Genomic DNA, 12,677 nt, shown 5'->3' on the forward strand with positions numbered 1-12,677 from the left:
TCCCTTCCTCCTAAAATCAATAAAAACATATTTTTTTTAAAAAAGACATAAAAATGAAAAATAGTACTCAAAAGGAAAGTGAAGTTAAGGTTAGACACATACTTTTCTTTCTTTTTTTCCACCCCAGGGAAATTGAGAATTATGATGCTTGAAGCCAAAACCTATACTGTAGTTATAGAGAGGCAGTGTAAGGATAATTTTTAAAAGGGAGTAAATAAAAACAGGCAAGGGTTTGAGAAGATAGACAGGGATATGTTTTATGGTTCATTATTTTATGAGAAATAAAGTCTGTAAAAAATATGCATCTAGTAAATTCCTTTAGAAAAACTACAATGATTGGTTTCTTGCAGAATGATGAAATAATTAACCTAAACTATTTTCAGATTATTTATTCAGAGTTTAATCTTGTCCTCCACGATTCTAAAAGATTTGGTTCGTTCACATGCTTTTCACTGACTACCTTTGTCTCACAGAGGATACCTCTTACCTTTTTATAAAAAGAAGGCATCATCTGGGTTCCAGTATGTAGTAAAAATAAACCAAGACAAAGGAAAGAAAAACAGGAATTACGATTATGTTTCTCTACAGAGGCAGAAACATTTGATATGAATTGAATGGGATATTGATTCAAATGGCACATGTCGATGATTGGAAAAGATTCATGATTTGAGACCAGAATGCTTTTTGGTAAAAAAAATGGAAATCACAGTCTGATAATGCAAACCGGAGGAGTTATATATGGTCTGGTCTTGTTCTTATTGCCTAATCATCACTAAAGTTAACCTTCTGTCTCAGAGAAAATATGGAAAACAGAATGACCCATGGTCTAAACACTCACTATGATTTCATGAAGAGAATTGCTTTTATTCTAAAGCTGGTAAACAAACAAATGATGCACGTAATTTGTTGCCGTTTTGAGAAAAATAAATCTGTAAGATGTATTCTGAGACTTATCAACTGAAATTCTCCTGGTTTTATTCCTTGCATTGTTGTGTAGTTGGAATGGAAGGTTTGTGTTTCTAAAAAGTAACACAAGACAAAGAGAAAGCAGACATGATACTGAACTGTGGTAAGAAAATGGCAACTAGAGTAAATAAGATATGTAGAAAAATGTAGAAAAAACATACTTGTGTTGAGCTGTTTCATATTGATAAAATGCCTCCCTTTTAATATAGCTAAAATATCACTTCCAACACTTGTGTATTTTAGAAGATAAACTATCAATTGATCATTATTTGTACGATCGTCAAATTGACACATTTCAGGAAGTGATGAGAATGTCATATTAAGCTGTAGAGATTGATGGATACTAATAGAGGCTTTCGCTTCAGAGAGACATGGGTCCCAATGATAGATTCAAGTGTCTTCTGCATGGCTAGGGGCATATTATTTACTCTCTGTGTGCATCAATTTCCTCTTCTGAAAAAGCCTCAAGGTAAATGTGAGGATTAAAGGAGAAAGCTTGAATAAGCCATGTACATGGTGATTGGCACTCAATGAATGGTTGCTATGTATAGTCACATCAATTTTGATGACAACTGTTCTATTCAGTTAGACATACAAGTATCTATTTTTAGTAGTATATTATTGCTTAAAAAAGAATAAAAATAACAATAAAAAATCATCATCATCTGTACAGTATGAAAGGAATTACTCTAAAGTATTTTACTCTAGAGTCTTTTATTCTAAAGTATTCGTTTAATGATTAAATTAATATATTATTTAGACAATATTGGAGCCAAATTGCTTTTAAAATATAGTATTAAAAGTTACCAAAATATTTGATAAAGAAAAATATTATTTGTATTATTTATTATTACTCAGTTTATACTATATTGTATGTCATTCTTTTTTAGAAAATCTCCTTTTACTTAGTACTCATATGTTTCAGAGGCACAATAGAAGTAAAGGGGAAAGGAAATACAAATAGGGGAGAATAAGAAAAAATACTAATATTCATAATTTACATACAGGCTGTCTTGCATAACTTCAGCAAAATCATGAGAAATATTGGCATTGAAAGAAAATTAGAATAAGTACACAAACATTTTGAAGTCATATTAAAAATCAAGGGATCTGTCCATGGCAAATCAAATAAAAAATGTTTTAAGAATTATGGAAAACAAATAATCTTTTAAAAATAATCTGAGATAAATTAAAGTGTTGTTGCAAAATGAGATCCTACATCCTACCACATTAGACTATGGGGATAATGCTGTTTAATTAATTGTTAAAGCAAAGCATCCAAAGCAAATCAATTTAGATGACCAGTAATGGTCCAGGCTGATGGTCATAATTCCAGTGAAGGTGGTGGTGGTGGTCAGTGAAATTCATGATGTAGCGATTGCTACTGAACTTCAACCCAATTATGTAGTAAGGCCAGGATATTCCTATTCAAGAGACTTTGGAATATGATTGTCTGCTAATGAAACAACTAAACATTTTATTAAAGTATCACTCTGCCAAAAAAAATTATCACATTATAGTATGTATGAAAAACTTTTAAGGCTGTCACCTGAAAATGCAGATTCTATAAGAATTAATACTAAATTTATACATTTATACCTCGAATGGTTTGCATATTTAATTATGGAGATAATTAGGGATTTGTCATAACATCCCTGCTTTCATAGGTATGTTTGTACACAGTCATAAATATTCTCCAACAGGTCAGAGACTCTATAATTTCACAAAAGTGATTAAGTATTAACCTTAATTTTGACTGTATATTAGAAAAAGAAAAACATAAAAGATAAGTTAAAGTACATATGGAATTAATGACATTGGTTCTTCTCTTTGAAAATTATTTAGGCAATAATTCATAAAGTATTATTTTTGGATATAAGAAGACTACATGTTAATATTTAATTATTAGGATGCAATATACATATAATAATATAACATTATGAAGATAATATATCAGATTAGATTATAATTATCCACTTGCTTTTTATATGTCCTTTTTAAAGCACCTTTCCCTTAAAGTAAAGTGGCAGTTAAATAGATCATCTTTGCAGTTCCTAGCTCAAGTGTGTGAATTCATCATGAAGAGATTGCCCACCTTCAAAGATATATAGAGATGGACACTAGTATTTCTTTAGTGAATTCAAGTGTTTTATTCACTTGATAAACAAGAAGGCCTTCCCTATGTCTGCAGTGAAATGTAGAATAAAAACATACTGTGAGCCACATCTGTATCTTTAAACATTTTAGTAGAAACATTTTTAAAAAGCAAAAAGAAATGTTGATTTTTAGTAATATATTTGATTTAACCAAATGTATCCATAATGCTTTAATTTCAACATATAATCACTGTATGTTATTGATGACTTATTTTTTTATATTGTGAGTTTCTTCTTTTTATTTGTATTACATATTCAAAATCTAGCATGTATTTTACACTTATTTTACATTTTACATTAACACATCTCATTTGGGACCAGCCTCATTTCAATGGCTCAGTAGGTCCTTGTGGCTGGTGGCTATCATATTGGACAGTATGGGCTACAGAGGAAAGTCTTTGGAGCTGGAGTTTAGTATTCCAATCCCCCTGCCCAGTCACTCCTGTGACTTGGTGAAGTTATTTAAACTTTCTAAAAATTTGGTATCTTCCATCATAATGTTTTAAAAAAATTCAATGAGATAACATATGCCAATCTTCTTTTGTAGTTTCTGACTGTTAGGAAATATTTAACAAATGTTAGTTCTCTTCCTCTAAATCCCTTGAGATTTCGATTTATTTATTTATTTATTTATTTATTTATTTATTTATTTAAGGGGGAGTCCTTTTGTTTAGAGTTTTGTGAATGGGAAAGAAGAGCAACTATTCAGCATCCATCCATGCTCCTTTATAAAACTAGAAGCAGTAATGCAAGCACCCTCATTCCAATGGCAAAATTTTTCTAATTTAACCCCCCAATTTTTTTCTAACTTAACCCCCACCCACACCACCACTCTGTACTCCTAGCTGCTCCCCACTAGTTCCTCATTGGTCCTTCTTTTGCTGCTCCTCTTTTCTTCTTCACCTCCCTGCCCCCACACACCTCATAGCATTAATCAACTTCCAACAAACTACACAGAATATTTATTTATAACACTTGATATTGATTGTCTATCCCCCCCTCTGTTATAATATCAGCTACATGATGGTAGATTTCCTTCTGCCATGTGTTCAACATGTATATATACCTGGAACAGTAACTAGCAAGAATGAGCTCAGCAAATACTTATTGAATGAATTGATAGAAAACTTTTTTTTTTTTTGCCATTCCAATATATTATTTTCTGAGACACTCATCTGTAGAAAATCTATTTAGTCACATAACAGAGTGGGGCAAAAGTAGGTTTACAGTTGTGAGTACATAAAACACAGTTTATTCTTGTATAATTATTTATTAACTAGTGGCCCAGTGCACGAAATTCATGCCTGGAGGGGCGCTTCCCTCAGCCCAGCCTGCACCCTCTCCAATCGGGGACCCCTGAGGGATGTCCGACTGCTGGTTTAGGCCCAATCCCTGCAGGCCTGGTTGCCTCCAACTGCCCTCCCCTGCCGGCCTGGTTCCCCCAACTGCCCTCCCCTGCAGGCCTGATTTCACCCCCAACTGCCCTCCCCTGACGGCTTGATCTTGCTCCCAACTGCCCTCCCCTGCCAGTCTGGTTGCCCCCAACGGCCCTCCCCTGCCAGCCTGATCTTGTCTCTAACTGCCTTTCCCTGCTGGCCTGGTTGCCCCCAACTGCCCTCCCTTGCCGGCCTGATCTCACCCCCAACTGCCCTCCCCTGCAGGCCTGATCTCGCACCCAGCTGCCATCCTTTGCCGGCCAATTTGGTTCTGATTGGTCGGTTTCTATGCCAGTCAGCATCAAAAGCTCTGCCTCCTAGGCAACCATTGGCTCCTCACACTTCACCCAGATTTGGTTCTGATTGGTTAGTTTCTATGCCAATCAACGTCAAAAGCTCTGCCTCCTAGGCCACCATTGGTTCCTCACACTTCACCCAAATTTGGTTCTGATTGGTCGGTTTCTATGCCAGTCAGCATCTCTGGGCCTTTAACGGGGCCTGATCAGAAAGGCAGGGCTGATCAGCAGCCATGGTGGAGACCTGGAGAGAAATGGAGGCGAGGCTGCTGGCCAGACTGGGAGAGAAAGAGAGAGGCAAGTGCTGATCAAAAGCTGCCACAGAGTCAATGAATCAGTCCCTGCTTCTCTCTTCAGGCCTCTCTCTGGCCCTGATTCGCAGCCCCCTCAGCAGTCCCTGCTGGGGCATTGCACCTGCAGTGGAAGTAGTCAGCCAGCGCTGGGTTGCCACAGTAACCCAGGGCTGACTGCAGGACTGACTTCTGGTTGGTGGAGCCTCAGTCATTACTGGTCGTTACGACCCAGGGTTTTTATATATTAGGATTATTAGGATTATTGTATTATTTTTCATACAAACAACTGAAAATCTACTTTTGCCCCACCCTATATTTTTTAAGTGGTGGATGAAGCATCACACAAATCATAGTTGATTTCCTTTAACATTCTTCTCAGACTTTAATCTCATTATAAATTGTAGTAGAACATTAGTAATTAACTCCCCTTGAAGTATAAAAAAAAATCTTAACAGAAATCTGCTCTGAACTGATATCATAAGAAATTCCAATGTATTATTTAAGGATTAGATAAAACAAAAGAAAAATTTACAAATCATATATTTTTTAAATCCTCACTCAAGGACATATTTTCACTGACTTAAGAGAGAGAGGAAGGGAGAAAGAGAGAGAGAGGGAAATATGGATGTGAAAGATAAACATTGATGGGTTGCCTCCTGTAGGTGACTGGACTGGGGATCAAACCCAGGACTGGGGATCAAACCCAGGACTGGGGATCAAACCCACAACCTAGGTATGTACCCTTACCAGGAATGGAACCTGCAACCTTTTGGTATACAGGATAATGCTCCAACCAACTGAGCCACCTGTCCAGGGCATCATATCCTATATAATAAAAGCCTAATATGTTAAGTGTCTGGTCGTCTGGTCGTCCGTTCAACCAATCAAAGTATGATATGCTAAGGCTGCTCAACCACTCCCTATGATGTGCACTGACCACCAGGGGGCAGACACTCTAACTGGTAGGTTAAACTTGCTGCTGGGGTCTGGCCAATGGGGTGGGCCTGACACACCCTGGAGCCCTCCCATAGTCCCTCCCCAGCTGGCCAACCTCCCATGTCCCTTCCCGGCCCTGATTGTACACCAGTGGGGTCCCTCAGCTTCTCGCAATCTGGGACTCCTCGGGGGATGTTGGAGAGCTGGTTTTGGCCCGATCCTGCAGGCCAGGCCAAGGGACCCCACCGGTGCATGAATTCATGCACTGGGCCTCTAATCCTACCTAATAAAACAGTAATATGCAAATTGACCGCACCTTCACTATGCCCAAACCACGCCCACCAGCCAAGCCACGCCCACCAGCCAATCAGAGAGAGTATGCAAATAAACCCGACCAAGATGGCGGTTAATTTGTATACATAGGCCCCCTGAGCTGACCCCCTGCGACGGATTGCAGTGAGCTGGGGTCCGCTCTGGCACCAGACCGAAAGCCTCCGCTGGAGGCTTTTGGCCTGGAGCCGGAGCGGACACCCAGCTCCCCGCTTTCGATAGATGGTGGGCATGGTGGATACCCAGCTCCTTGCTCTGATTGGATGGTGGGCGTGGCGAGCGGACCCCCTGCCATCGAAAGTGGGGAGCTGGGTGTCCGCTCTGGCTCCAGGAGGCTTTTGGCCTGGAGCCCGAGCGGACCCCCTGCCATCGATTGCAGGGAGCCTGAACCCTCCCGGTGAATGGGGCCTATCCCAAGCCCTTCTCCAGGACATCACCATAGCATGTGTGGTCCTTATTTACTGCTCCATCTAAATCTTCATATTTGGGGCCTCTTAACCTTTATTTCATGTCATGCTTATATGGCCATCTCACCCTGATCTCTGATATTTGGTACAGGGAGATTCCCATATTCATTAACTTGGGAGAGTAGGAGTGAGGTCAGTGACACACAGTTAGATATTGAAAAGTCAAATGATACTGAGTCTTATCGAAGTACTAGAGGCCAGACTGCGGCTTAGGTACGCTCCCTGTGGGGCGCAGGCCTAAGCCGTCAGTAGGACATCCCCTGAGGGCTCCCAGTATGTGAGAGGGGGCAGGTTGGGCTGAGGGACCCCTGACCCCCAGTGCACGAATCATTCAGCTTTTTACTGAGGTATAACATAGAAATGATGTCTGTTCTTCCTGCCGAAAAGGAAGCACGGTTATCATCTGCCTAGCCTGCAGGGCTCTGTCTACAAAGTATCAAGTAAATTACATTTGTTGAACACTTTGTGCTTTAAACTGCTATTAACACAGCAGAGCATTAACCTCACTAAGATTGGGGGTTTGACCTTGAGTTGTGAACATAGACGTAATAGTGAGCATGTGGGTTATATCGAGCAGTGTATTTCAGTCCAGTTACTTTTCAAACACTAGTTAATTCATAACCTCAGTTCCCAACACATTGTGTGTGGTGTTTCATAGGCATTCAAGAAATGCTTGTTGTATTAATTAATTCAAAATACATGGCTGTTAAAAATGCAGAATGAGATATATCCAAATAACATGACCTACACAAGTATTTATAAAGTACTATTCAATTTTAAATGCTGGAGTGAATATAAAAATACAAAAGATGTGACTCCTGGAGTTTATAGTCTAATTGTGGAGATGGTCGATTACGCCATTTAAAAAAGAGAAAGTTATGAAGGGAGGGAAAACAGAGACAGCGGCCATCTACATTACCCCGTTGTTAATTCATGTCACACAAATGTCACTCTTGCCATTAAATCCCATGTACACTATGTCTAAACACTATTCATGTGCAGACTAGAGAGTGGATTAATGTTTGTACTGTAGTTTCTTTCTATAGTTTCAACAATGGCTCCAACAAGACTCATAAATAGTTATGTGGTGGGCATTGAAAATGTCCTCCCTATGTATCTAATTCTTCATCCTGGTAACAATAAATGAAAAGATCCACAAATACAGTTTTAATTAACAGCAATCCTGTGATGCTTATAAATAGACCAGAGGCTCTTTGAATCGGTTGGCCTTCTCAGAAAGAATTTTGTTTTTCCCAGAGGGTCAAAATTAATTAATGTTCATACAATTTATTTAGCAGCCTATTACCTTAGAGATGCCTAAACAAGTTCAGTGAACCATGTTAGTGTATCAAGGATGACATAATCAAGCTGCTTTAAAGAGAACACTTTGTAAAAATATACTGTATCAAGTAGTAATTAACAGGGAGGATAATAAAGAATTCTGTCAGAATGATTACTTTCCTTTATCTCTGGACAACATTACTTGGTACAATATTAGATAAATAACCAAACACAAAACTTTTTATGTGGTCTTTAATGAACACACACAAGCTGTGAAAGTTAAAAAAATAAATAAATAGTGCTATTAATAGTCCTTAAATGTTCCATTAAAAGCTATCAATTGATGACTTTTGTTTGTCTTTTTGAACATGCATGAAACCTTCTCATATCCATTGATTATACTTTTATCTTTCCTAAAATGAACCTATAATACTTTTTGTACCATTAGTAATATTATACTAGCAGTGTTTTCAAATACTGTCTTAAGAAGAAAGAAAATGCTGCAAATGTAATCTAATGAACTAACACATAAACAAACAAAACAAAAACAAACTCATAGATACAGAGAACAAACTGATTGTTGCCAGATGGGAGGGGGTTGGAAGAGGTAAAAAAGGTGAAGGGATTGAGAAGTTACAAACTGGCAGTTACAGAACCGTCATGGAGATGTAAAGCACCATATAGAGAATATGGCCAGTAATCCTATCTAATAAAAGAGTAATATGCAAATTGACCATCACTCCAACACACAATATGGCTGCCCTCATGTGGTCAAAGATGGCTGCCCCCATGTGGACACAAGATGGCCACCAGAAGATGGCCAACAGGGGAGGGCAGTTGTGGGCGATCAGGCCAGCAGGGGAGGGCAGTTGGGAGAAACCAGGCCTGCAAGGGAGGGCAGTTGGGGGCGATCAAGCCTGCAGGGGAGGGCAATTAGGGGTGACCAGGCTGGCAGAGGAGGGAAGTTGGGGGTGACCGGGCCTGTAGGGAAGGGCAGTTGGGGGGACCCAGGCCTGCAGGAGAGAGCAGTTGGGGGGACCAGGCCTGCAGGGAAGGGCAGTTAGGGGTGACCAGGCCTGCAGGGGAGGGCAGTTAGGGGCAATCAGGCTGGCAGGGGAGCAGTTAGGCATCAATCAGGCTGGCAGGGGAGTGGTTAGGGGGTGATAAGGCAGAAGCGGTTAGGGGCAATCAGGAAGGCAGGCAGGCAAGCAGTTGGGTGCCAGCAGTCCTGGATTGTGAGAGGGATGTAGGATCCCAGTAGGATTGGGCCTAAACGGGCAGTCGGACATCCCTTGAGGGGTCCCAGATTGGAGAGGGTGCAGGCTGGGCTGAAGGACACCCTCCACCCCCTCCACCCCCCCACCCCCGTGCACAGATATTGTGCACCGGGCCTCTAGTACTATAATAACTATGTATAGTGTGAGGTGGGTACTGGACTTACTGGGAGGATCACTTTGTAAATTACATAAATTTCTAACCACTATGCCGTATACCTGAGACTAATATAGTATCAGATGTCAACTATATTGAAACAATGTTTTTTTAAATTTAAAAAAGAATTCACAGGCATTTGCATCAAGATATTACTGTCGGATCATAGTAGCAAAATTCAAAATTGTCTTATTTCTCATAACTTCTTAAGTAAAAAAAATATATACTTATCCTTAGGAATAATCATAAAAGTTTAATAATGTATATTCATTGTTGTGATACTTATACTACAACTGTAATAAATGTCACAACAACAAATATACCGCTAAATATATATTAATTGCTGATATTTATTATATTGCATGTGCCAAAAAATAATTTAACTTTAACATTAAATAATTTTATAAATTATGATATACCCAAAATGTAAAATACTATGTTCTAACTAAAACTATATTGCTAAAAATATTCCATAACAAAAAACCTACTCACATTACATTTTCTAAATTACAAAATACAAAGCTTACAGATGGTTATATCACTCTACTGATATTACGAGACAACTTTTTTATTTTTATTTTTATTTCTACCCTCCACTCTCCACCCTCCACCCCGCCCTGGCCCGCACGACTCTGGCAGCCGCCACGAGACAACTTTTTATTTTTTCTGCTTAATTATATTTTAAATTTTTTAGGAAAAGAGGGAATCCTTAGTAATGTAAAATTGATGAAAAGAAACATTGAACAAAACTAAATATTAAAAAAGTGAAAAGCTTTTTAAGTGGTAAACATTTAAAATATACACCACAATTCCATAAATACATAAATGTTCTACCATCATGTATATTCAATTTTCTTATGAGGTGCAATTCCTGTTTTACTTATTTTACTTTTAGATTTATCATCCTCTCCTTTATTTGAACCCTATCACCATCCAAGTAGTAATCCATTTTAATAAATGAATATATGTTTTATCATAATTTTTTCTATAGTCATATAGTTATTCATAGACATATCTACCTATATATTTATTCATATGCTCAAATAAAAGATGTTAGTCATTCTTTGCTTTAGAAAAACTGGGTCATACTATATAATAATTTTGCATATGGCTTTACCCTTTTAATAGTATCTTTTGGAAATCCCTACACATCAACTGTATAACATGAAACTCTGTTTTATGGATTGCATGACATCGCATGCTGTGTGTTTAACAGGTTACACTGGCCTCCAGGTTGTTCCTCCAGGTTCTCAACAGAAGTGGGGGCGGGGAGGGTGGTGATTTGGGCCCCAAGGAATTTCTAAGACGTTTTGACTGGTCAAGACTAGGAGAGAAGTGCTACTGCAACTGGTGGGTAGAGGCCAGGGATACTGCCCACTATCCTACACTGCACAGGACAGCCCCACACCAGCTAATTCCATACCCAAACCATCAGTGGGGCCCAGGTTCAGACTCCAACCAGGTGTCTGACCTCAGGGCATTTGGCACTGGCTGTCACTCTACTATCACTCTGTCACTTTCCTTAGACATCCAGATGGCTCACTCCTCACCTCTTTCAAGTGTGGAGTTTTTTATTTAAATGGCGTTTTCTCAATGCAGCCTACTTTGATCAGTATATTTTAACAGCCATCCCTCCCTCCCTTTTTCCCCTGCAACTGCAATGCACACACCCATCCTTGGGCCTTCTTGGTCCTACTTCATTCCTTCTTTCTCCTCAACTTCTAACAGTCCATACAATTGGAACTGTTTGTTCATTATCTTGACTCTCCTTGTAGAAAGTGAACTCCACTTCGGCAGCAATTTTTATGTTTTATTCACTAATGTATTCCCAAGACTAAAGAGTGCCTGACATTCAATCTATATTAATAAAAGGGTAATATGCTAATTAGACCAGACATCTACCAGACATCCTTCCAAACGTCCTTCCGGACAAAGCCACGGTGGGTGGTGGGGGCCAAGGCAGAGGCAGTTAGGGGCAATCAGGCTGGCAGGGGAGAGCAGTTAGGGGCAAGAGGGTGCAGGCCAGGCTGAGGGATCCCCCCGCCCCATGCATGAATTTCATGCATGGGGTCTCTAGTAGACCAATAAAGCAACAAGGAACCAATAACTGAATGTATGAATAATGTACATTTATTTTATTTCCTTTTTTTTTCCAATCACAAATAATGCTGAAGTAAGATTCCCTATACACATGTGCTTCTGTATTGGTCTTTTTATTTCTATACTAGAGGCCTGGTGCACAAAATTTGTGCACGGGGAGGTGGTGGTCCCTCAGCCTGGACTGCACCTCTCGCAGTCCAGGACCCCTTGGGGGATGTCCGACTGCCAGTTTAGGCCTGATCCTGAAGGGACCACTGGCTCCTAACTGCTAGCTTGCCAGCCTGCCTGATCGCCCCTAATCACTCTGCCTGCCTGCTTCACTGCCCCTAACCACTTGCCTGCCTGCCTCATAGCCCCTAACCACTTGCCTGCCTGCCTCATAGCCCCTAACCACTTGCCTGCCTGCTCGCCTGCCTTCCTGATCGGCCCTAACCGCCTCTACCTGCTTTCCTGATCGGCCCTAACCGCCTCTGCCTGCCTGCCTGATTGCCCTTAACTGCTTGCCTGCCTGCCTGATTGCCCCTAACCACTCTACCTGCCTGCCTGATTGCCCCTAACCCCTCTGCCTGCCTGCCTAATTGTCCCTAACCACTCGACTGCCTGCCTGATTACCCCTAACCGCTTCTGCCTTGGCCACTGTGGCTTCATCTGGAAGGACATACAGAATGAAGTCTGGAAGGTCATTCGGCTGTCCAGTCTAATTAGCATATTACACTTTTATTATTATAGATGGTCAGAATGTTTTCCAATCCATGAACATTTCCCATAACCATGTTTGAGTATCCTTCCCCTGCTTCTCCACTCTTTCTCTCAGCCATCTATAGGTGGCTTTTGAAAATATTTTTTCTCCATCTCTTTATTATTTATTTTGCATTTTTCTGATAACTTGTGAACTTGAGCATCATTGAATATATTTGTAGATTATATTAATGTAATCATCTGTGAATTGATTATGCAATAGATAGATATAGATATAGATTAGATA

At 39.9% G+C, this 12,677-nt stretch overlaps 1 protein-coding gene across 1 annotated transcript in view; it reads right to left on the reverse strand.

The window, feature by feature from the left end:
• MALRD1 (MAM and LDL receptor class A domain containing 1) overlaps positions 1-12,677 on the reverse strand; it is a gene marked incomplete at both ends in the record, with an annotated part of 625,033 nt that overhangs the window by 179,422 nt on the left and 432,934 nt on the right. The window lies entirely within an intron of this gene.

The sequence above is a fragment of the Cnephaeus nilssonii genome (genome assembly GCF_951640355.1).
Source record: "Cnephaeus nilssonii genome assembly, chromosome: 1".
NCBI classification, from domain to species: domain Eukaryota; kingdom Metazoa; phylum Chordata; class Mammalia; order Chiroptera; family Vespertilionidae; genus Cnephaeus; species Cnephaeus nilssonii.